The 26392-nt window shown below is 47.7% G+C and overlaps 1 protein-coding gene across 1 annotated transcript in view; it reads right to left on the reverse strand.

The window, feature by feature from the left end:
- The window catches only part of LOC139390561 (glypican 3), a 418603-nt gene that overhangs the window by 142852 nt on the left and 249359 nt on the right, over positions 1-26392 (reverse strand). The gene's annotated exons all lie outside the window — the stretch shown is intronic.

Below are 26392 nucleotides of genomic sequence, written 5' to 3' on the forward strand. Positions count from 1 at the left end.
AGAATAAACCCATGTTGCTGACACCCCAGAGAGAGAGAGAATAAACCCATGTTGCTGATACCTCAGAGAGAGAATAAACCCATGTTGCTGACACCACAGAGAGAGAATAAACCCATGTTGCTGACACCTCAGAGAGAGAATAAACCCATGTTGCTGACACCCCAGAGAGAGAATAAACCCATGTTGCTGACACCCCAGAGAGAGAATAAACCCATGTTGCTGACACCCCAGAGAGAGAGAGAATAAACCCATGTTGCTGACACCACAGAGAGAGAATAAACCCATGTTGCTGACACCCCAGAGAGAGAATAAACCCATGTTGCTGACACCCCAGAGAGAGAGAATAAACCCATGTTGCTGACACCCCAGAGAGAGAATAAACCCATGTTGCTGACACCCCAGAGAGAGAATAAACCCTTGTTGCTGACACCCCAGAGAGAGAATAAACCCTTGTTGCTGACACCCCAGAGAAAGAATAAACCCATGTTGCTGACACCCCAGAGAAAGAATAAACCCATGTTGCTGACACCCCAGAGACAGAGAGAGAGAATAAACCCATGTTGCTGACACAATAGAGAGAGAGAATAAACCCATGTTGCTGACACCCCAGAGAGAGAATAAACCCATGTTGCTGACACCCCAGATAGAGAGAGAGAATAAACCCATGTTGCTGACTCCCCAGAGAGAGAGAATAAACCCATGTTGCTGACACCCCAGAGAGAGAATAAACCCATGTTGCTGACACCCCAGATAGAGAGAGAGAATAAACCCATTTTGCTGACACCCCAGAGAGAGAGAGAATAAATCCATGTTGCTGATACCCCAGAGAGAGAGCGAATAAACCCATGTTGCTGACACCCTAGAGAGAGAGAATAAACCCATGTTGCTGACACACCAGAGAGAGAGAGAAAAAACCCATGTTGCTGACACCTCAGAGAGAGATAATAAACCCATGTTGCTGATACCTCAGATAGAGAGAATAAACCCATTTTGCTGACACCCCAGAGAGAGAATAAACCCATGTTGCTGACACCCTAGAGAGAGAATCAACCAATGTTGCTGAAAACTCAGAGAGAGAGAGAGAATAAACCCATGTTGCTGACACCCCAGAGAGAGAGAGAGAATAAACCCATGTTGCTGACACCCCAGAGAGATAGAGAGAATAAACCCATGTTGCTGATACCCCAGAGAGAGAGAATAAACCCATGTTAATGACACCCCAGAGAGAGAGAATAAACCCATGTTGCTGATACCTCAGAGAGAGAGAGAATAAACCCATGTTGCTGACACCCCAGAGAGAGAGAATAAACCCATGTTAATGACACCCCAGAGAGAGAGAATAAACCCATGTTGCTGATACCTCAGAGAGAGAGAATAAATCCATGTTGCTGACACCCCAGAGAGAGAGAGAATAAACCCATGTTGCTGACACCCCAGAGAGAGAATAAACCCATGTTGCTGAAACCTCAGAGAGAAAGAGAGAATAAACCCATGTTGCTGACACCCCAGAGAGAGAGAATAAACCCATGTTGCTGACACCCCAGAGAGAGAGAGAGAATAAACCCATGTTGCTGATACCTCAGAGAGAGAGAGAGTGAACCCATGTTGCTGACACCCCAGAGAAAGAGAGAGAATAAACCCATGTTGCTGACACCCCAGAGAGAGAGAATAAACCCATGTTGCTGACACCCCAGACAGAGAATAAACCCATGTTGCTGACACCCCAGAGAGAGAATAAACCCTTGTTGCTGATACCTCAGAGAGAGAATAAACCCTTGTTGCTGACACCCCAGAGAGAGAATAAACCCATGTTGCTGACACCCCAGAGAGAGAGAATAAACCCATGTTGCTGACACCCCAGAGAGAGAATAAACCCATGTTGCTGACACCCCAGAGAGAGAATAAACCCTTGTTGCTGACACCCCAGAGAGAGAGAATAAACACTTGTTGCTGACACCCCAGAGAAAGAATAAACCCATGTTGCTGACACCCCAGAGAAAGAATAAACCCATGTTGCTGACACCCCAGAGACAGAGAGAGAATAAACCCATGTTGCTGACACCACAGAGAGAGAGAATAAACCCATGTTGCTGACACCCCAGAGAGAGAATAAACCCATGTTGCTGACTCCCCAGAGAGAGAATAAACCCATGTTGCTGACACCCCAGAGAGAGAATAAACCCATGTTGCTGACTCCCCAGAGAGAGAATAAACCCATGTTGCTGACACCCCAGAGAGAGAATAAACCCATGTTGCTGACTCCCCAGAGAGAGAGAGAGAGAATAAACCCATGTTGCTGACACCTCAGAGAGAGAGAATAAACCCATGTTGCTGACACCTCAGAGAGAGAGAATAAACCCATGTTGCTGACACCTCAGAGAGAGAATAAACCCATGTTGCTGACACCCCAGAGAGAGAATAAACCCATGTTGCTGACACCCCAGAGAGAGAGAATAAACCCATGTTGCTGACACCCCAGAGAGAGAGAGAATAAACCCATGTTGCTGACACCCCAGAGAGAGAGAGAGAATAAACCCATGTTGCTGACACCTCAGAGAGAGAATAAACCCATGTTGCTGACACCCCAGAGAGAGAATAAACCCATGTTGCTGACACCCCAGAGAGAGAGAATAAACCCATGTTGCTGACACCCCAGAGAGAGAGAGAATAAACCCATGTTGCTGACTCCCCAGAGAGAGAGAGAGAATAAACCCATGTTGCTGACACCTCAGAGAGAGAATAAACCCATGTTGCTGACACCCCAGAGAGAGAATAAACCCATGTTGCTGACACCCCAGAGAGAGAGAATAAACCCATGTTGCTGACACCCCAGAGAGAGAGAGAATAAACCCATGTTGCTGACACCCCAGAGAGAGAGAGAATAAACCCATGTTGCTGATACCTCAGAGAGAGAGAATAAACCCATGTTGCTGACACCCCAGAGAGAGAATAAACCCATGTTGCTGACACCCCAGAGAGAGAATAAACCCATGTTGCTGACACCCCAGAGACAGAGAGAGAGAATAAACCCATGTTGCTGACACCATAGAGAGAGAGAGAATAAACCCATGTTGCTGACAACCCAGAGAGAGAGAATAAACCCATGTTGCTGACACCCCAGAGAGAGAATAAACCCATGTTGCTGACACCCCAGAGAGAGAATAAACCCATGTTGCTGACACCCCAGAGAGAGAATAAACCCATGTTGCTGACACCCCAGAGAGAGAGAATAAACCCATGTTGCTGACACCCCAGAGAGAGAGAGAATAAACCCATGTTGCTGACACCCCAGAGAGAGAGAGAATAAACCCATGTTGCTGACAACCCAGAGAGAGAATAAACCCATGTTGCTGACACCCCAGAGAGAGAGAATAAACCCATGTTGCTGACAACCCAGAGAGAGAGAGAATAAACCCATGTTGCTGACACCCCAGAGAGAGAGAATAAACCCATGTTGCTGACACCCCAGAGAGAGAGAGAATAAACCCATGTTGCTGACAACCCAGAGAGAGAATAAACCCATGTTGCTGACACCCCAGAGAGAGAATAAACCCTTGTTGCTGACACCCCAGAGAGAGAATAAACCCATGTTGCTGACAACCCAGAGAGAGAGAATAAACCCATGTTGCTGACACCCCAGAGAGAGAATAAACCCATGTTGCTGACACCTCAGAGAGAGAGAGAGAATAAACCCATGTTGCTGACACCCCAGAGAGAGAATAAACCCTTGTTGCTGACACCCCAGAGAGAGAATAAACCCATGTTGCTGACAACCCAGAGAGAGAGAATAAACCCATGTTGCTGACACCCCAGAGAGAGAATAAACCCATGTTGCTGACACCTCAGAGAGAGAAAGAGAATAAACCCTTGTTGCTGACACCCCAGAGAGAGAATAAACCCATGTTGCTGACACCCCAAAGAGACAGAATGAACCCATGTTGCTGAAACCTCAGAGAGAGAGAGAGAATAAACCCATGTTGCTGAAACCTCAGAGAGAGAGAGAATAAACCTATGTTGCTGACACCCCAGAGAGAGAGAGAATAAACCCATGTTGCTGATACCCCAAAGAGAGAGAATAAACACATGTTGCTGACACCCCAGAGAGAGAATAAACCCATGTTGCTGACACCCCAAAGAGAGAGAATAAACCCATGTTGCTGACACCCCAGAGAGAGAGAGAATAAACCCATGTTGCTGATACCCCAGAGAGAGAATAAACCAATGTTGCTGACATCCCAGAGAGAGAGAGAATAAACCCATGTTGCTGACACCCCAGAGAGAGGGAGAGAGAGAATAAACCCATGTTGCTGACATCCCAGAGAAAGAGAGAGAATAAACCCATGTTGCTGACACCCCAGAGAGAGAATAAACCCTTGTTGCTGACACCCCAGAGAGAGAATAAACCCATGTTGCAGACACCCCAGAGAGAGAGAATAAACCCATGTTGCTGAAACCTCAGAGAGAGAGAATAAACCCATGTTGCTCACACCCCAGAGACAGAGAATAAACCCATGTTGCTGACACCCCAGAGAGAGAGAATAAACCCATGTTGCTGATACCTCAGAGAGAGAGAATAAACCCATGTTGCTGACACCTCAGAGAGAGAGAATAAACCCATGTTGCTGATACCTCAGAGAGAGAGAATAAACCCATGTTGCTGACACTCCAGAGAGAGAATAAACCCATGTTGCTGACACCCCAGAGAGAGAGAATAAACCCATGTTGCTGACATCCCAGAGAGAGAATAAACCCATGTTGCTGACACCCCAGAGAAAGAGAGAGAATAAACCCATGTTGCTGACACCCCAGAGAGAGAGAATAAACCCATGTTGCTGACACCCCAGACAGAGAATAAACCCATGTTGCTGACACCCCAGAGAGAGAATAAACCCTTGTTGCTGATACCTCAGAGAGAGAATAAACCCTTGTTGCTGACACCCCAGAGAGAGAAAAAACCCATGTTGCTGACACCCCAGAGAGAGAGAATAAACCCATGTTGCTGACACCCCAGAGAGAGAATAAACCCATGTTGCTGACACCCCAGAGAGAGAATAAACCCTTGTTGCTGACACCCCAGAGAGAGAATAAACCCTTGTTGCTGACACCCCAGAGAAAGAATAAACCCATGTTGCTGACACCCCAGAGAAAGAATAAACCCATGTTGCTGACACCCCAGAGACAGAGAGAGAATAAACCCATGTTGCTGACACCACAGAGAGAGAGAATAAACCCATGTTGCTGACACCCCAGAGAGAGAATAAACCCATGTTGCTGACTCCCCAGAGAGAGAATAAACCCATGTTGCTGACACCCCAGAGAGAGAATAAACCCATGTTGCTGACTCCCCAGAGAGAGAATAAACCCATGTTGCTGACACCCCAGAGAGAGAATAAACCCATGTTGCTGACTCCCCAGAGAGAGAGAGAGAGAATAAACCCATGTTGCTGACACCTCAGAGAGAGAGAATAAACCCATGTTGCTGACACCTCAGAGAGAGAGAATAAACCCATGTTGCTGACACCTCAGAGAGAGAATAAACCCATGTTGCTGACACCCCAGAGAGAGAATAAACCCATGTTGCTGACACCCCAGAGAGAGAGAATAAACCCATGTTGCTGACACCCCAGAGAGAGAGAGAATAAACCCATGTTGCTGACACCCCAGAGAGAGAGAGAGAATAAACCCATGTTGCTGACACCTCAGAGAGAGAATAAACCCATGTTGCTGACACCCCAGAGAGAGAATAAACCCATGTTGCTGACACCCCAGAGAGAGAGAATAAACCCATGTTGCTGACACCCCAGAGAGAGAGAGAATAAACCCATGTTGCTGACTCCCCAGAGAGAGAGAGAATAAACCCATGTTGCTGACACCTCAGAGAGAGAATAAACCCATGTTGCTGACACCCCAGAGAGAGAATAAACCCATGTTGCTGACACCCCAGAGAGAGAGAATAAACCCATGTTGCTGACACCCCAGAGAGAGAGAGAATAAACCCATGTTGCTGACACCCCAGAGAGAGAGAGAATAAACCCATGTTGCTGATACCTCAGAGAGAGAGAATAAACCCATGTTGCTGACACCCCAGAGAGAGAATAAACCCATGTTGCTGACACCCCAGAGAGAGAATAAACCCATGTTGCTGACACCCCAGAGACAGAGAGAGAGAATAAACCCATGTTGCTGACACCATAGAGAGAGAGAGAATAAACCCATGTTGCTGACAACCCAGAGAGAGAGAATAAACCCATGTTGCTGACACCCCAGAGAGAGAATAAACCCATGTTGCTGACACCCCAGAGAGAGAATAAACCCATGTTGCTGACACCCCAGAGAGAGAATAAACCCATGTTGCTGACACCCCAGAGAGAGAGAATAAACCCATGTTGCTGACACCCCAGAGAGAGAGAGAATAAACCCATGTTGCTGACACCCCAGAGAGAGAGAGAATAAACCCATGTTGCTGACAACCCAGAGAGAGAATAAACCCATGTTGCTGACACCCCAGAGAGAGAGAATAAACCCATGTTGCTGACAACCCAGAGAGAGAGAGAATAAACCCATGTTGCTGACACCCCAGAGAGAGAGAATAAACCCATGTTGCTGACACCCCAGAGAGAGAGAGAATAAACCCATGTTGCTGACAACCCAGAGAGAGAATAAACCCATGTTGCTGACACCCCAGAGAGAGAATAAACCCTTGTTGCTGACACCCCAGAGAGAGAATAAACCCATGTTGCTGACAACCCAGAGAGAGAGAATAAACCCATGTTGCTGACACCCCAGAGAGAGAATAAACCCATGTTGCTGACACCTCAGAGAGAGAGAGAGAATAAACCCATGTTGCTGACACCCCAGAGAGAGAATAAACCCTTGTTGCTGACACCCCAGAGAGAGAATAAACCCATGTTGCTGACAACCCAGAGAGAGAGAATAAACCCATGTTGCTGACACCCCAGAGAGAGAATAAACCCATGTTGCTGACACCTCAGAGAGAGAAAGAGAATAAACCCTTGTTGCTGACACCCCAGAGAGAGAATAAACCCATGTTGCTGACACCCCAAAGAGAGAGAATGAACCCATGTTGCTGAAACCTCAGAGAGAGAGAGAGAATAAACCCATGTTGCTGAAACCTCAGAGAGAGAGAGAATAAACCTATGTTGCTGACACCCCAGAGAGAGAGAGAATAAACCCATGTTGCTGATACCCCAAAGAGAGAGAATAAACACATGTTGCTGACACCCCAGAGAGAGAATAAACCCATGTTGCTGACACCCCAAAGAGAGAGAATAAACCCATGTTGCTGACACCCCAGAGAGAGAGAGAATAAACCCATGTTGCTGATACCCCAGAGAGAGAATAAACCAATGTTGCTGACATCCCAGAGAGAGAGAGAATAAACCCATGTTGCTGACACCCCAGAGAGAGGGAGAGAGAGAATAAACCCATGTTGCTGACATCCCAGAGAAAGAGAGAGAATAAACCCATGTTGCTGACACCCCAGAGAGAGAATAAACCCTTGTTGCTGACACCCCAGAGAGAGAATAAACCCATGTTGCAGACACCCCAGAGAGAGAGAATAAACCCATGTTGCTGAAACCTCAGAGAGAGAGAATAAACCCATGTTGCTCACACCCCAGAGACAGAGAATAAACCCATGTTGCTGACACCCCAGAGAGAGAGAATAAACCCATGTTGCTGATACCTCAGAGAGAGAGAATAAACCCATGTTGCTGACACCTCAGAGAGAGAGAATAAACCCATGTTGCTGATACCTCAGAGAGAGAGAATAAACCCATGTTGCTGACACCCCAGAGAGAGAATAAACCCATGTTGCTGACACCCCAGAGAGAGAGAATAAACCCATGTTGCTGACATCCCAGAGAGAGAATAAACCCATGTTGCTGAAACCTCAGAGAGAGAGAGAGAATAAACCCATTTGCTGACACCCCAGAGAGAGAATAAACCCATGTTGCTGACACCCCAGAGAGAGAATAAACCCTTGTTGCTGACACCCCAGAGAGGGAATAAACCCTTGTTGCTGACACCCCAGAGAGAGAATAAACCCATGTTGCTGACACCCCAAAGAGAGAGAATGAACCCATGTTGCTGAAACCTCAGAGAGAGAGAGAATAAACCCATGTTGCTGACACCCCAAAGAGAGAGAATGAACCCATGTTGCTGAAACCTCAGAGAGAGAGAGAATAAACCCATGTTGCTGACACCCCAGAGAGAGAATAAACCCATGTTGCTGACACCCCAGAGAGAGAATAAACCCATGTTGCTGACACCCCAGAGAGAGAATAAACCAATGTTGCTGACATCCCAGAGAGAGAGAGAATAAACCCATGTTGCTGACACCCCAGAGAGAGAGATAGAGAATAAACCCATGTTGCTGACATCTCAGAGAAAGAGAGAGAATAAACCCATGTTGCTGACACCCCAGAGAGAGAATAAACCCATGTTGCAGACACCACAGAGAGAGAATAAACCCATGTTGCTGACACCCCAGAGAGAGAGAATAAACCCATGTTGCTGAAATCTCAGAGAGAGAGAGAGAATAAACCCATGTTGCTGACACCCCAGAGACAGAGAATAAACCCATGTTGCTGACACCCCAGAGAGAGAGAATAAATCCATGTTGCTGATACCTCAGAGAGAGAGAATAAACCCATGTTGCTGACACCCCAGAGAGAGAGAGAATAAACCCATGTTGCTGACACCCCAGAGAGAGAGAGAGAATAAACCCATGTTGCTGACACCTCAGAGAGAGAATAAACCCATGTTGCTGACACCCCAGAGAGAGAATAAACCCATGTTGCTGACACCCCAGAGAGAGAGAATAAACCCATGTTGCTGACACCCCAGAGAGAGAGAGAATAAACCCATGTTGCTGACTCCCCAGAGAGAGAGAGAGAATAAACCCATGTTGCTGACACCTCAGAGAGAGAATAAACCCATGTTGCTGACACCCCAGAGAGAGAATAAACCCATGTTGCTGACACCCCAGAGAGAGAGAATAAACCCATGTTGCTGACACCCCAGAGAGAGAGAGAATAAACCCATGTTGCTGACACCCCAGAGAGAGAGAGAATAAACCCATGTTGCTGATACCTCAGAGAGAGAGAATAAACCCATGTTGCTGACACCCCAGAGAGAGAATAAACCCATGTTGCTGACACCCCAGAGAGAGAATAAACCCATGTTGCTGACACCCCAGAGACAGAGAGAGAGAATAAACCCATGTTGCTGACACCATAGAGAGAGAGAGAATAAACCCATGTTGCTGACAACCCAGAGAGAGAGAATAAACCCATGTTGCTGACACCCCAGAGAGAGAATAAACCCATGTTGCTGACACCCCAGAGAGAGAATAAACCCATGTTGCTGACACCCCAGAGAGAGAGAATAAACCCATGTTGCTGACACCCCAGAGAGAGAGAGAATAAACCCATGTTGCTGACACCCCAGAGAGAGAGAGAATAAACCCATGTTGCTGACAACCCAGAGAGAGAATAAACCCATGTTGCTGACACCCCAGAGAGAGAGAATAAACCCATGTTGCTGACAACCCAGAGAGAGAGAGAATAAACCCATGTTGCTGACACCCCAGAGAGAGAGAATAAACCCATGTTGCTGACACCCCAGAGAGAGAGAGAATAAACCCATGTTGCTGACAACCCAGAGAGAGAATAAACCCATGTTGCTGACACCCCAGAGAGAGAATAAACCCTTGTTGCTGACACCCCAGAGAGAGAATAAACCCATGTTGCTGACAACCCAGAGAGAGAGAATAAACCCATGTTGCTGACACCCCAGAGAGAGAATAAACCCATGTTGCTGACACCTCAGAGAGAGAGAGAGAATAAACCCATGTTGCTGACACCCCAGAGAGAGAATAAACCCTTGTTGCTGACACCCCAGAGAGAGAATAAACCCATGTTGCTGACAACCCAGAGAGAGAGAATAAACCCATGTTGCTGACACCCCAGAGAGAGAATAAACCCATGTTGCTGACACCTCAGAGAGAGAAAGAGAATAAACCCTTGTTGCTGACACCCCAGAGAGAGAATAAACCCATGTTGCTGACACCCCAAAGAGACAGAATGAACCCATGTTGCTGAAACCTCAGAGAGAGAGAGAGAATAAACCCATGTTGCTGAAACCTCAGAGAGAGAGAGAATAAACCTATGTTGCTGACACCCCAGAGAGAGAGAGAATAAACCCATGTTGCTGATACCCCAAAGAGAGAGAATAAACACATGTTGCTGACACCCCAGAGAGAGAATAAACCCATGTTGCTGACACCCCAAAGAGAGAGAATAAACCCATGTTGCTGACACCCCAGAGAGAGAGAGAATAAACCCATGTTGCTGATACCCCAGAGAGAGAATAAACCAATGTTGCTGACATCCCAGAGAGAGAGAGAATAAACCCATGTTGCTGACACCCCAGAGAGAGGGAGAGAGAGAATAAACCCATGTTGCTGACATCCCAGAGAAAGAGAGAGAATAAACCCATGTTGCTGACACCCCAGAGAGAGAATAAACCCTTGTTGCTGACACCCCAGAGAGAGAATAAACCCATGTTGCAGACACCCCAGAGAGAGAGAATAAACCCATGTTGCTGAAACCTCAGAGAGAGAGAATAAACCCATGTTGCTCACACCCCAGAGACAGAGAATAAACCCATGTTGCTGACACCCCAGAGAGAGAGAATAAACCCATGTTGCTGATACCTCAGAGAGAGAGAATAAACCCATGTTGCTGACACCTCAGAGAGAGAGAATAAACCCATGTTGCTGATACCTCAGAGAGAGAGAATAAACCCATGTTGCTGACACTCCAGAGAGAGAATAAACCCATGTTGCTGACACCCCAGAGAGAGAGAATAAACCCATGTTGCTGACATCCCAGAGAGAGAATAAACCCATGTTGCTGACACCCCAGAGAAAGAGAGAGAATAAACCCATGTTGCTGACACCCCAGAGAGAGAGAATAAACCCATGTTGCTGACACCCCAGACAGAGAATAAACCCATGTTGCTGACACCCCAGAGAGAGAATAAACCCTTGTTGCTGATACCTCAGAGAGAGAATAAACCCTTGTTGCTGACACCCCAGAGAGAGAATAAACCCATGTTGCTGACACCCCAGAGAGAGAGAATAAACCCATGTTGCTGACACCCCAGAGAGAGAATAAACCCATGTTGCTGACACCCCAGAGAGAGAATAAACCCTTGTTGCTGACACCCCAGAGAGAGAATAAACCCTTGTTGCTGACACCCCAGAGAAAGAATAAACCCATGTTGCTGACACCCCAGAGAAAGAATAAACCCATGTTGCTGACACCCCAGAGACAGAGAGAGAATAAACCCATGTTGCTGACACCACAGAGAGAGAGAATAAACCCATGTTGCTGACACCCCAGAGAGAGAATAAACCCATGTTGCTGACTCCCCAGAGAGAGAATAAACCCATGTTGCTGACACCCCAGAGAGAGAATAAACCCATGTTGCTGACTCCCCAGAGAGAGAATAAACCCATGTTGCTGACACCCCAGAGAGAGAATAAACCCATGTTGCTGACTCCCCAGAGAGAGAGAGAGAGAATAAACCCATGTTGCTGACACCTCAGAGAGAGAGAATAAACCCATGTTGCTGACACCTCAGAGAGAGAGAATAAACCCATGTTGCTGACACCTCAGAGAGAGAATAAACCCATGTTGCTGACACCCCAGAGAGAGAATAAACCCATGTTGCTGACACCCCAGAGAGAGAGAATAAACCCATGTTGCTGACACCCCAGAGAGAGAGAGAATAAACCCATGTTGCTGACACCCCAGAGAGAGAGAGAGAATAAACCCATGTTGCTGACACCTCAGAGAGAGAATAAACCCATGTTGCTGACACCCCAGAGAGAGAATAAACCCATGTTGCTGACACCCCAGAGAGAGAGAATAAACCCATGTTGCTGACACCCCAGAGAGAGAGAGAATAAACCCATGTTGCTGACTCCCCAGAGAGAGAGAGAGAATAAACCCATGTTGCTGACACCTCAGAGAGAGAATAAACCCATGTTGCTGACACCCCAGAGAGAGAATAAACCCATGTTGCTGACACCCCAGAGAGAGAGAATAAACCCATGTTGCTGACACCCCAGAGAGAGAGAGAATAAACCCATGTTGCTGACACCCCAGAGAGAGAGAGAATAAACCCATGTTGCTGATACCTCAGAGAGAGAGAATAAACCCATGTTGCTGACACCCCAGAGAGAGAATAAACCCATGTTGCTGACACCCCAGAGAGAGAATAAACCCATGTTGCTGACACCCCAGAGACAGAGAGAGAGAATAAACCCATGTTGCTGACACCATAGAGAGAGAGAGAATAAACCCATGTTGCTGACAACCCAGAGAGAGAGAATAAACCCATGTTGCTGACACCCCAGAGAGAGAATAAACCCATGTTGCTGACACCCCAGAGAGAGAATAAACCCATGTTGCTGACACCCCAGAGAGAGAATAAACCCATGTTGCTGACACCCCAGAGAGAGAGAATAAACCCATGTTGCTGACACCCCAGAGAGAGAGAGAATAAACCCATGTTGCTGACACCCCAGAGAGAGAGAGAATAAACCCATGTTGCTGACAACCCAGAGAGAGAATAAACCCATGTTGCTGACACCCCAGAGAGAGAGAATAAACCCATGTTGCTGACAACCCAGAGAGAGAGAGAATAAACCCATGTTGCTGACACCCCAGAGAGAGAGAATAAACCCATGTTGCTGACACCCCAGAGAGAGAGAGAATAAACCCATGTTGCTGACAACCCAGAGAGAGAATAAACCCATGTTGCTGACACCCCAGAGAGAGAATAAACCCTTGTTGCTGACACCCCAGAGAGAGAATAAACCCATGTTGCTGACAACCCAGAGAGAGAGAATAAACCCATGTTGCTGACACCCCAGAGAGAGAATAAACCCATGTTGCTGACACCTCAGAGAGAGAGAGAGAATAAACCCATGTTGCTGACACCCCAGAGAGAGAATAAACCCTTGTTGCTGACACCCCAGAGAGAGAATAAACCCATGTTGCTGACAACCCAGAGAGAGAGAATAAACCCATGTTGCTGACACCCCAGAGAGAGAATAAACCCATGTTGCTGACACCTCAGAGAGAGAAAGAGAATAAACCCTTGTTGCTGACACCCCAGAGAGAGAATAAACCCATGTTGCTGACACCCCAAAGAGAGAGAATGAACCCATGTTGCTGAAACCTCAGAGAGAGAGAGAGAATAAACCCATGTTGCTGAAACCTCAGAGAGAGAGAGAATAAACCTATGTTGCTGACACCCCAGAGAGAGAGAGAATAAACCCATGTTGCTGATACCCCAAAGAGAGAGAATAAACACATGTTGCTGACACCCCAGAGAGAGAATAAACCCATGTTGCTGACACCCCAAAGAGAGAGAATAAACCCATGTTGCTGACACCCCAGAGAGAGAGAGAATAAACCCATGTTGCTGATACCCCAGAGAGAGAATAAACCAATGTTGCTGACATCCCAGAGAGAGAGAGAATAAACCCATGTTGCTGACACCCCAGAGAGAGGGAGAGAGAGAATAAACCCATGTTGCTGACATCCCAGAGAAAGAGAGAGAATAAACCCATGTTGCTGACACCCCAGAGAGAGAATAAACCCTTGTTGCTGACACCCCAGAGAGAGAATAAACCCATGTTGCAGACACCCCAGAGAGAGAGAATAAACCCATGTTGCTGAAACCTCAGAGAGAGAGAATAAACCCATGTTGCTCACACCCCAGAGACAGAGAATAAACCCATGTTGCTGACACCCCAGAGAGAGAGAATAAACCCATGTTGCTGATACCTCAGAGAGAGAGAATAAACCCATGTTGCTGACACCTCAGAGAGAGAGAATAAACCCATGTTGCTGATACCTCAGAGAGAGAGAATAAACCCATGTTGCTGACACCCCAGAGAGAGAATAAACCCATGTTGCTGACACCCCAGAGAGAGAGAATAAACCCATGTTGCTGACATCCCAGAGAGAGAATAAACCCATGTTGCTGAAACCTCAGAGAGAGAGAGAGAATAAACCCATTTGCTGACACCCCAGAGAGAGAATAAACCCATGTTGCTGACACCCCAGAGAGAGAATAAACCCTTGTTGCTGACACCCCAGAGAGGGAATAAACCCTTGTTGCTGACACCCCAGAGAGAGAATAAACCCATGTTGCTGACACCCCAAAGAGAGAGAATGAACCCATGTTGCTGAAACCTCAGAGAGAGAGAGAATAAACCCATGTTGCTGACACCCCAAAGAGAGAGAATGAACCCATGTTGCTGAAACCTCAGAGAGAGAGAGAATAAACCCATGTTGCTGACACCCCAGAGAGAGAATAAACCCATGTTGCTGACACCCCAGAGAGAGAATAAACCCATGTTGCTGACACCCCAAAGAGAGAGAATAAACCCATGTTGCTGACACCCCAGAGAGAGAATAAACCAATGTTGCTGACATCCCAGAGAGAGAGAGAATAAACCCATGTTGCTGACACCCCAGAGAGAGAGATAGAGAATAAACCCATGTTGCTGACATCTCAGAGAAAGAGAGAGAATAAACCCATGTTGCTGACACCCCAGAGAGAGAATAAACCCATGTTGCAGACACCACAGAGAGAGAATAAACCCATGTTGCTGACACCCCAGAGAGAGAGAATAAACCCATGTTGCTGAAATCTCAGAGAGAGAGAGAGAATAAACCCATGTTGCTGACACCCCAGAGACAGAGAATAAACCCATGTTGCTGACACCCCAGAGAGAGAGAATAAATCCATGTTGCTGATACCTCAGAGAGAGAGAATAAACCCATGTTGCTGACACCTCAGAGAGAGAGAATAAACCCATGTTGCTGATACCTCAGAGAGAGAGAATAAACCCATGTTGCTGACACCCCAGAGAGAGAATAAACCCATGTTGCTGACACCCCAGAGAGAGAATAAACCCATGTTGCTGACACCCCAGAGAGAGAGAATAAACCCATGTTGCTGACACCCCAGAGAGAGAATAAACCCATGTTGCTGACACCCCAGAGAGAGAATAAACCCATGTTGCTGACACCCCAGAGAGAGAGAGAGAATAAACCCATGTTGCTGACACCTCAGAGAGAGAGAATAAACCCATGTTGCTGACACCCCAGAGAGAGAGAATAAACCCATGTTGCTGACACCCCAGAGAGAGAATAAACCCATGTTGCTGACACCCCAGAGAGAGAATAAACCCATGTTGCTGACACCCCAGAGAGAGAATAAACCCATGTTGCTGACACCCCAGAGAGAGAATAAACCCATGTTGCTGACACCCCAAAGAGAGAGAATAAACCCATGTTGCTGACACCCCAGAGAGAGAATAAACCAATGTTGCTGACATCCCAGAGAGAGAGAGAATAAACCCATGTTGCTGACACCCCAGAGAGAGAGATAGAGAATAAACCCATGTTGCTGACATCTCAGAGAAAGAGAGAGAATAAACCCATGTTGCTGACACCCCAGAGAGAGAATAAACCCTTGTTGCTGACACCCTAGAGAGAGAATAAACCCATGTTGCAGACACCACAGAGAGAGAATAAACCCATGTTGCTGACACCCCAGAGAGAGAGAATAAACCCATGTTGCTGAAATCTCAGAGAGAGAGAGAGAATAAACCCATGTTGCTGACACCCCAGAGACAGAGAATAAACCCATGTTGCTGACACCCCAGAGAGAGAGAATAAATCCATGTTGCTGATACCTCAGAGAGAGAGAATAAACCCATGTTGCTGACACCTCAGAGAGAGAGAATAAACCCATGTTGCTGATACCTCAGAGAGAGAGAATAAACCCATGTTGCTGACACCCCAGAGAGAGAATAAACCCATGTTGCTGACACCCCAGAGAGAGAATAAACCCTTGTTGCTGACACCCCAGAGAGAGAATAAACCCATGTTGCTGACACCCCAGAGAGAGAGAATAAACCCATGTTGCTGACACCCCAGAGAGAGAGAGAATAAACCCATGTTGCTGACACCCCAGAGAGAGAGAGAGAGAATAAACCCATGTTGCTGACACCTCAGAGAGAGAATAAACCCATGTTGCTGACACCCCAGAGAGAGAATAAACCCATGTTGCTGACACCCCAGAGAGAGAGAATAAACCCATGTTGCTGACACCCCAGAGAGAGAGAGAATAAACCCATGTTGCTGACTCCCCAGAGAGAGAGAGAGAATAAACCCATGTTGCTGACACCTCAGAGAGAGAATAAACCCATGTTGCTGACACCCCAGAGAGAGAATAAACCCATGTTGCTGACACCCCAGAGAGAGAGAATAAACCCATGTTGCTGACACCCCAGAGAGAGAGAGAATAAACCCATGTTGCTGACACCCCAGAGAGAGAGAGAATAAACCCATGTTGCTGATACCTCAGAGAGAGAGAATAAACCCATGTTGCTGACACCCCAGAGAGAGAATAAACCCATGTTGCTGACACCCCAGAGAGAGAATAAACCCATGTTGCTGACACCCCAGAGACAGAGAGAGAGAATAAACCCATGTTGCTGACACCATAGAGAGAGAGAGAATAAACCCATGTTGCTGACAACCCAGAGAGAGAGAATAAACCCATGTTGCTGACACCCCATGTTGCTGAGAGAGAATAAACCCATGTTGCAGACACCACAGAGAGAGAATAAACCCATGTTGCTGACACCCCAGAGAGAGAGAATAAACCCATGTTGCTGAAATCTCAGAGAGAGAGAGAGAATAAACCCATGTTGCTGACACCCCAGAGACAGAGAATAAACCCATGTTGCTGACACCCCAGAGAGAGAGAATAAATCCATGTTGCTGATACCTCAGAGAGAGAGAATAAACCCATGTTGCTGACACCTCAGAGAGAGAGAATAAACCCATGTTGCTGATACCTCAGAGAGAGAGAATAAACCCATGTTGCTGACACCCCAGAGAGAGAATAAACCCATGTTGCTGACACCCCAGAGAGAGAATAAACCCATGTTGCTGACACCCCAGAGAGAGAGAATAAACCCATGTTGCTGACACCCCAGAGAGAGAATAAACCCATGTTGCTGACACCCCAGAGAGAGAATAAACCCATGTTGCTGACACCCCAGAGAGAGAGAGAGAATAAACCCATGTTGCTGACACCTCAGAGAGAGAGAATAAACCCATGTTGCTGACACCCCAGAGAGAGAGAATAAACCCATGTTGCTGACACCCCAGAGAGAGAATAAACCCATGTTGCTGACACCCCAGAGAGAGAATAAACCCATGTTGCTGACACCCCAGAGAGAGAATAAACCCATGTTGCTGACACCCCAGAGAGAGAATAAACCCATGTTGCTGACACCCCAAAGAGAGAGAATAAACCCATGTTGCTGACACCCCAGAGAGAGAATAAACCAATGTTGCTGACATCCCAGAGAGAGAGAGAATAAACCCATGTTGCTGACACCCCAGAGAGAGAGATAGAGAATAAACCCATGTTGCTGACATCTCAGAGAAAGAGAGAGAATAAACCCATGTTGCTGACACCCCAGAGAGAGAATAAACCCTTGTTGCTGACACCCTAGAGAGAGAATAAACCCATGTTGCAGACACCACAGAGAGAGAATAAACCCATGTTGCTGACACCCCAGAGAGAGAGAATAAACCCATGTTGCTGAAATCTCAGAGAGAGAGAGAGAATAAACCCATGTTGCTGACACCCCAGAGACAGAGAATAAACCCATGTTGCTGACACCCCAGAGAGAGAGAATAAATCCATGTTGCTGATACCTCAGAGAGAGAGAATAAACCCATGTTGCTGACACCTCAGAGAGAGAGAATAAACCCATGTTGCTGATACCTCAGAGAGAGAGAATAAACCCATGTTGCTGACACCCCAGAGAGAGAATAAACCCATGTTGCTGACACCCCAGAGAGAGAATAAACCCTTGTTGCTGACACCCCAGAGAGAGAATAAACCCATGTTGCTGACACCCCAGAGAGAGAGAATAAACCCATGTTGCTGACACCCCAGAGAGAGAGAGAATAAACCCATGTTGCTGACACCCCAGAGAGAGAGAGAGAGAATAAACCCATGTTGCTGACACCTCAGAGAGAGAATAAACCCATGTTGCTGACACCCCAGAGAGAGAATAAACCCATGTTGCTGACACCCCAGAGAGAGAGAATAAACCCATGTTGCTGACACCCCAGAGAGAGAGAGAATAAACCCATGTTGCTGACTCCCCAGAGAGAGAGAGAGAATAAACCCATGTTGCTGACACCTCAGAGAGAGAATAAACCCATGTTGCTGACACCCCAGAGAGAGAATAAACCCATGTTGCTGACACCCCAGAGAGAGAGAATAAACCCATGTTGCTGACACCCCAGAGAGAGAGAGAATAAACCCATGTTGCTGACACCCCAGAGAGAGAGAGAATAAACCCATGTTGCTGATACCTCAGAGAGAGAGAATAAACCCATGTTGCTGACACCCCAGAGAGAGAATAAACCCATGTTGCTGACACCCCAGAGAGAGAATAAACCCATGTTGCTGACACCCCAGAGACAGAGAGAGAGAATAAACCCATGTTGCTGACACCATAGAGAGAGAGAGAATAAACCCATGTTGCTGACAACCCAGAGAGAGAGAATAAACCCATGTTGCTGACACCCCAGAGAGAGAATAAACCCATGTTGCTGACACCCCAGAGAGAGAATAAACCCATGTTGCTGACACCCCAGAGAGAGAATAAACCCATGTTGCTGACACCCCAGAGAGAGAGAATAAACCCATGTTGCTGACACCCCAGAGAGAGAGAGAATAAACCCATGTTGCTGACACCCCAGAGAGAGAGAGAATAAACCCATGTTGCTGACAACCCAGAGAGAGAATAAACCCATGTTGCTGACACCCCAGAGAGAGAGAATAAACCCATGTTGCTGACAACCCAGAGAGAGAGAGAATAAACCCATGTTGCTGACACCCCAGAGAGAGAGAATAAACCCATGTTGCTGACACCCCAGAGAGAGAGAGAATAAACCCATGTTGCTGACAACCCAGAGAGAGAATAAACCCATGTTGCTGACACCCCAGAGAGAGAATAAACCCTTGTTGCTGACACCCCAGAGAGAGAATAAACCCATGTTGCTGACAACCCAGAGAGAGAGAATAAACCCATGTTGCTGACACCCCAGAGAGAGAATAAACCCATGTTGCTGACACCTCAGAGAGAGAGAGAGAATAAACCCATGTTGCTGACACCCCAGAGAGAGAATAAACCCTTGTTGCTGACACCCCAGAGAGAGAATAAACCCATGTTGCTGACAACCCAGAGAGAGAGAATAAACCCATGTTGCTGACACCCCAGAGAGAGAATAAACCCATGTTGCTGACACCTCAGAGAGAGAAAGAGAATAAACCCTTGTTGCTGACACCCCAGAGAGAGAATAAACCCATGTTGCTGACACCCCAAAGAGAGAGAATGAACCCATGTTGCTGAAACCTCAGAGAGAGAGAGAGAATAAACCCATGTTGCTGAAACCTCAGAGAGAGAGAGAATAAACCTATGTTGCTGACACCCCAGAGAGAGAGAGAATAAACCCATGTTGCTGATACCCCAAAGAGAGAGAATAAACACATGTTGCTGACACCCCAGAGAGAGAATAAACCCATGTTGCTGACACCCCAAAGAGAGAGAATAAACCCATGTTGCTGACACCCCAGAGAGAGAGAGAATAAACCCATGTTGCTGATACCCCAGAGAGAGAATAAACCAATGTTGCTGACATCCCAGAGAGAGAGAGAATAAACCCATGTTGCTGACACCCCAGAGAGAGGGAGAGAGAGAATAAACCCATGTTGCTGACATCCCAGAGAAAGAGAGAGAATAAACCCATGTTGCTGACACCCCAGAGAGAGAATAAACCCTTGTTGCTGACACCCCAGAGAGAGAATAAACCCATGTTGCAGACACCCCAGAGAGAGAGAATAAACCCATGTTGCTGAAACCTCAGAGAGAGAGAATAAACCCATGTTGCTCACACCCCAGAGACAGAGAATAAACCCATGTTGCTGACACCCCAGAGAGAGAGAATAAACCCATGTTGCTGATACCTCAGAGAGAGAGAATAAACCCATGTTGCTGACACCTCAGAGAGAGAGAATAAACCCATGTTGCTGATACCTCAGAGAGAGAGAATAAACCCATGTTGCTGACACCCCAGAGAGAGAATAAACCCATGTTGCTGACACCCCAGAGAGAGAGAATAAACCCATGTTGCTGACATCCCAGAGAGAGAATAAACCCATGTTGCTGAAACCTCAGAGAGAGAGAGAGAATAAACCCATTTGCTGACACCCCAGAGAGAGAATAAACCCATGTTGCTGACACCCCAGAGAGAGAATAAACCCTTGTTGCTGACACCCCAGAGAGGGAATAAACCCTTGTTGCTGACACCCCAGAGAGAGAATAAACCCATGTTGCTGACACCCCAAAGAGAGAGAATGAACCCATGTTGCTGAAACCTCAGAGAGAGAGAGAATAAACCCATGTTGCTGACACCCCAAAGAGAGAGAATGAACCCATGTTGCTGAAACCTCAGAGAGAGAGAGAATAAACCCATGTTGCTGACACCCCAGAGAGAGAATAAACCCATGTTGCTGACACCCCAGAGAGAGAATAAACCCATGTTGCTGACACCCCAAAGAGAGAGAATAAACCCATGTTGCTGACACCCCAGAGAGAGAATAAACCAATGTTGCTGACATCCCAGAGAGAGAGAGAATAAACCCATGTTGCTGACACCCCAGAGAGAGAGATAGAGAATAAACCCATGTTGCTGACATCTCAGAGAAAGAGAGAGAATAAACCCATGTTGCTGACACCCCAGAGAGAGAATAAACCCATGTTGCAGACACCACAGAGAGAGAATAAACCCATGTTGCTGACACCCCAGAGAGAGAGAATAAACCCATGTTGCTGAAATCTCAGAGAGAGAGAGAGAATAAACCCATGTTGCTGACACCCCAGAGACAGAGAATAAACCCATGTTGCTGACACCCCAGAGAGAGAGAATAAATCCATGTTGCTGATACCTCAGAGAGAGAGAATAAACCCATGTTGCTGACACCTCAGAGAGAGAGAATAAACCCATGTTGCTGATACCTCAGAGAGAGAGAATAAACCCATGTTGCTGACACCCCAGAGAGAGAATAAACCCATGTTGCTGACACCCCAGAGAGAGAATAAACCCATGTTGCTGACACCCCAGAGAGAGAGAATAAACCCATGTTGCTGACACCCCAGAGAGAGAATAAACCCATGTTGCTGACACCCCAGAGAGAGAATAAACCCATGTTGCTGACACCCCAGAGAGAGAGAGAGAATAAACCCATGTTGCTGACACCTCAGAGAGAGAGAATAAACCCATGTTGCTGACACCCCAGAGAGAGAGAATAAACCCATGTTGCTGACACCCCAGAGAGAGAATAAACCCATGTTGCTGACACCCCAGAGAGAGAATAAACCCATGTTGCTGACACCCCAGAGAGAGAATAAACCCATGTTGCTGACACCCCAGAGAGAGAATAAACCCATGTTGCTGACACCCCAAAGAGAGAGAATAAACCCATGTTGCTGACACCCCAGAGAGAGAATAAACCAATGTTGCTGACATCCCAGAGAGAGAGAGAATAAACCCATGTTGCTGACACCCCAGAGAGAGAGATAGAGAATAAACCCATGTTGCTGACATCTCAGAGAAAGAGAGAGAATAAACCCATGTTGCTGACACCCCAGAGAGAGAATAAACCCTTGTTGCTGACACCCTAGAGAGAGAATAAACCCATGTTGCAGACACCACAGAGAGAGAATAAACCCATGTTGCTGACACCCCAGAGAGAGAGAATAAACCCATGTTGCTGAAATCTCAGAGAGAGAGAGAGAATAAACCCATGTTGCTGACACCCCAGAGACAGAGAATAAACCCATGTTGCTGACACCCCAGAGAGAGAGAATAAATCCATGTTGCTGATACCTCAGAGAGAGAGAATAAACCCATGTTGCTGACACCTCAGAGAGAGAGAATAAACCCATGTTGCTGATACCTCAGAGAGAGAGAATAAACCCATGTTGCTGACACCCCAGAGAGAGAATAAACCCATGTTGCTGACACCCCAGAGAGAGAATAAACCCATGTTGCTGACACCCCAGAGAGAGAGAATAAACCCATGTTGCTGACACCCCAGAGAGAGAATAAACCCATGTTGCTGACACCCCAGAGAGAGAATAAACCCATGTTGCTGACACCCCAGAGAGAGAGAGAGAATAAACCCATGTTGCTGACACCTCAGAGAGAGAGAATAAACCCATGTTGCTGACACCCCAGAGAGAGAGAATAAACCCATGTTGCTGACACCCCAGAGAGAGAATAAACCCATGTTGCTGACACCCCAGAGAGAGAATAAACCCATGTTGCTGACACCCCAGAGAGAGAATAAACCCATGTTGCTGACACCCCAGAGAGAGAATAAACCCATGTTGCTGACACCCCAGAGAGAGAATAAACCCATGTTGCTGACACCCCAGAGAGAGAATAAACCCATGTTGCTGACACCCCAAAGAGAGAGAATAAACCCATGTTGCTGACACCCCAGAGAGAGAATAAACCAATGTTGCTGACATCCCAGAGAGAGAGAGAATAAACCCATGTTGCTGACACCCCAGAGAGAGAGATAGAGAATAAACCCATGTTGCTGACATCTCAGAGAAAGAGAGAGAATAAACCCATGTTGCTGACACCCCAGAGAGAGAATAAACCCTTGTTGCTGACACCCTAGAGAGAGAATAAACCCATGTTGCAGACACCACAGAGAGAGAATAAACCCATGTTGCTGACACCCCAGAGAGAGAGAATAAACCCATGTTGCTGAAATCTCAGAGAGAGAGAGAGAATAAACCCATGTTGCTGACACCCCAGAGACAGAGAATAAACCCATGTTGCTGACACCCCAGAGAGAGAGAATAAATCCATGTTGCTGATACCTCAGAGAGAGAGAATAAACCCATGTTGCTGACACCTCAGAGAGAGAGAATAAACCCATGTTGCTGATACCTCAGAGAGAGAGAATAAACCCATGTTGCTGACACCCCAGAGAGAGAATAAACCCATGTTGCTGACACCCCAGAGAGAGAATAAACCCATGTTGCTGACACCCCAGAGAGAGAGAATAAACCCATGTTGCTGACACCCCAGAGAGAGAATAAACCCATGTTGCTGACACCCCAGAGAGAGAATAAACCCATGTTGCTGACACCCCAGAGAGAGAGAGAGAATAAACCCATGTTGCTGACACCTCAGAGAGAGAGAATAAACCCATGTTGCTGACACCCCAGAGAGAGAGAATAAACCCATGTTGCTGACACCCCAGAGAGAGAATAAACCCATGTTGCTGACACCCCAGAGAGAGAATAAACCCATGTTGCTGACACCCCAGAGAGAGAATAAACCCATGTTGCTGACACCCCAGAGAGAGAATAAACCCATGTTGCTGACACCCCAGAGAGAGAATAAACCCATGTTGCTGACACCCCAGAGAGAGAGAGAGAATAAACCCATGTTGCTGACACCGCAGAGAGAGAATAAACCCATGTTGCTGATACCTCAGAGAGAGAATAAACCCATGTTGCTGACACCTCAGAGAGAGAATAAACCCATGTTGCTGACACCGCAGAGAGAGAATAAACCCATGTTGCTGATACCTCAGAGAGAGAATAAACCCATGTTGCTGATACCTCAGAGAGGGGTGGACACACTTGGTTTCAGAGGTCTACATCAGTCATTCATTGGAAGGCAAAAAACTAAAATAAACAGCAATACTTTGTAGCCTGAAGACTGAAATTCTGAAGTAACGTGCAACCATTGCCTCTTTAGGGCTAATCCTGAGTGTGGTTTTGGTTCACAAGTTCCACTTGAATTGCTGTTGCGCTTCGTTCAGTCAATATGAGGTGTTGTATTCACCTTGATGGCCAGCTGTTAGTTACATTTATGAGAAAAAATAGGGAAAAAACTGTGTGCACATGATATGAGTTTGTGGAGAATTAATAACAATTAATTGGTGAAAATATTGGATTTGTATTGCTGTGAATCTGACTCACTGTCAAAGATCCTGACAGGGACAGAGCAGAGAGTTTTATGTGTGTCTGTAAGTATTGCCACTCTGGTCAAACAGAGTTACCGTGTGGTAGGAAGTAGAAGGCTTCCTCACATAGCCAGCTCAGAGCTCACCTCAACCAGTAGCCTCTTGACCTCCTCACCCACCGTCAACCAGCCATCCGCCGTTACGAAAGAAAGAATCGACGTTCTCTCTCAACCCAACACAGAACAAAAGCAACAAACCATTCAAAGAAAAGAAACAGAAGAAGAAGTGGAAACAACAGAGCGAGATCAGGAACAAGAGGCTATGATACACGGACACAAAGCCAGTTCAGCTGAGCAAACACCCAGGCCAAGGGAGTTGTCCTCCTGACAGGGTTGGTTGTTGTGGCAGAGATTTGGGTTCATTGGGCAGGGAAGAAGTGAAACCAGGAGCCTGGGGAGTGAGACCAGGCTTCTAGAGAGTGAGGCCAGGGGCCTGGGGAGTGAGGCCAGGGGCCTTGGGAATGAGGCCAGGGTTCTGGGGAGTGAGGCCAGGGTTCTGGAGAGTGAGGCCAGGCTTCTAGAGAGTGAGGCCAGGGGCCTGGGGAGTGAGACCAGGCTTCTAGAGAGTGAGGCCAGGGGCCTGGGGAGTGAGGCCAGGGGCCTTGGGAATGAGGCCAGGGTTCTGGGGAGTGAGGCCAGGGTTCTGGAGAGTGAGGCCAGGGGCCTGGGGAGTGAGACCCAGGTTATTGGGAGAGAGGCCAGGGGCCTGGGGAGTGAGGCCAGGGTTCTGGGGAGTGAGGCCAGGGTTCTGGGGAGTGAGGCCAGGGTTCTGGGGAGTGAGGCCAGGGTTCTGGGGAGTGAGGCCAGGGTTCTGGGGAGTGAGGCCAGGGGGCTGGGGAGCGAGGCCAGGGTTCTGGGGAGTGAGGCCAGGGTTCTGGGGAGTGAAGCCAGGGGCCTGGGGAGTGAGGCCAGGGTTCTGGGGAGTGAGGCCAGGGGCCTGATGAGTGACGTCATTGTTCTGGGTAGTGAGGCCAGGGTTCTGGGGAGTGGGGCCAGGGACCTGGGGAGTGAGGCCAGGGTTCTGGGGAGTGAGGCCAGGGTTCTGGGGAGTGAGGCCAGGGTTATTGGGCGTGAGGCCAGGGTTATTGGGAGTGAGACCAGGGTTATTGGGAGTGAGCCCAGGGTTATTGGGAGTGAGGCCATGGTTATTGGGAGTGAGCCAAGGCTTATTGGGAGTGAGACCCGGGGTTATTGGGAGTGAGGCCATGGTTATTGGGAGTGAGAACAGGGTTATTGGGAGTGAGACCAGGGTTATTGGGAGTGAGACCAGGGTTATTGGGAGTGAGACCAGGGTTATTGGGAGTGAGACCAGGGTTATTGGGAGTGAGGCCAGCGGCCTGGGGAGTGAGACCAGGGTTATTGGGAGTGAGGCCAGGGTTCTGGGGAGTGAGGCCAGGGGCCTGGGGAGTGAGGCCAGGGTTCTGGGGAGTGAGGCCAGGGTTCTGGGGAGTGAGACCAGTGGGCTGGGGAGCGAGGCCAGGGTTCTGGGGAGTGAGGCCAGGGTTCTGGGGAGTGAGGCCAGGGGCCTGGGTAGTAAGGCCAGGGTTCTGGGGAGTGAGGCCAGGGGCCTGGTGAGTGACGTCATTGTTCTGGGGAGTGAGGCCAGGGTTCTGGGGAGTGGGGCCAGGGACCTGGGGAGTGAGGCCAGGGTTCTGGGGAGTGAGGCCAGGGTTCTGGGGAGTGAGGCCAGGGTTATTGGGCGTGAGACCAGGGTTATTGGGAGTGAGCCCAGGGTTATTGGGAGTGAGCCCAGGGTTATTGGGAGTGAGGCCATGGTTATTGGGAGTGAGCCAATGCTTATTGGGAGTGAGACCCGGGGTTATTGGGAGTGAGGCAATGGTTATTGGCGAGTGAGAACAGGGTTATTGGGAGTGAGACCAGGGTTATTGGGAGTGAGACCAGGGTTATTGGGAGTGAGACCAGGGTTATTGGGAGTGAGACCAGGGTTATTGGGAGTGAGGCCAGCGGCCTGGGGAGTGAGACCAGGGTTATTGGGAGTGAGGCCAGGGTTATTGGGAGTGAGACCAGGGTTATTGGGAGTGAGGCCAGCGGCCTGGGGAGTGAGACCAGGGTTATTGGGAGTGAGGCCAGGGTTATTGGGAGTGAGACCAGGGTTATTGGGAGTGAGGCCA

The sequence above is a fragment of the Oncorhynchus clarkii genome, chromosome 31 (assembly GCF_045791955.1).
Source record: "Oncorhynchus clarkii lewisi isolate Uvic-CL-2024 chromosome 31, UVic_Ocla_1.0, whole genome shotgun sequence".
NCBI lineage: Eukaryota > Metazoa > Chordata > Actinopteri > Salmoniformes > Salmonidae > Oncorhynchus > Oncorhynchus clarkii.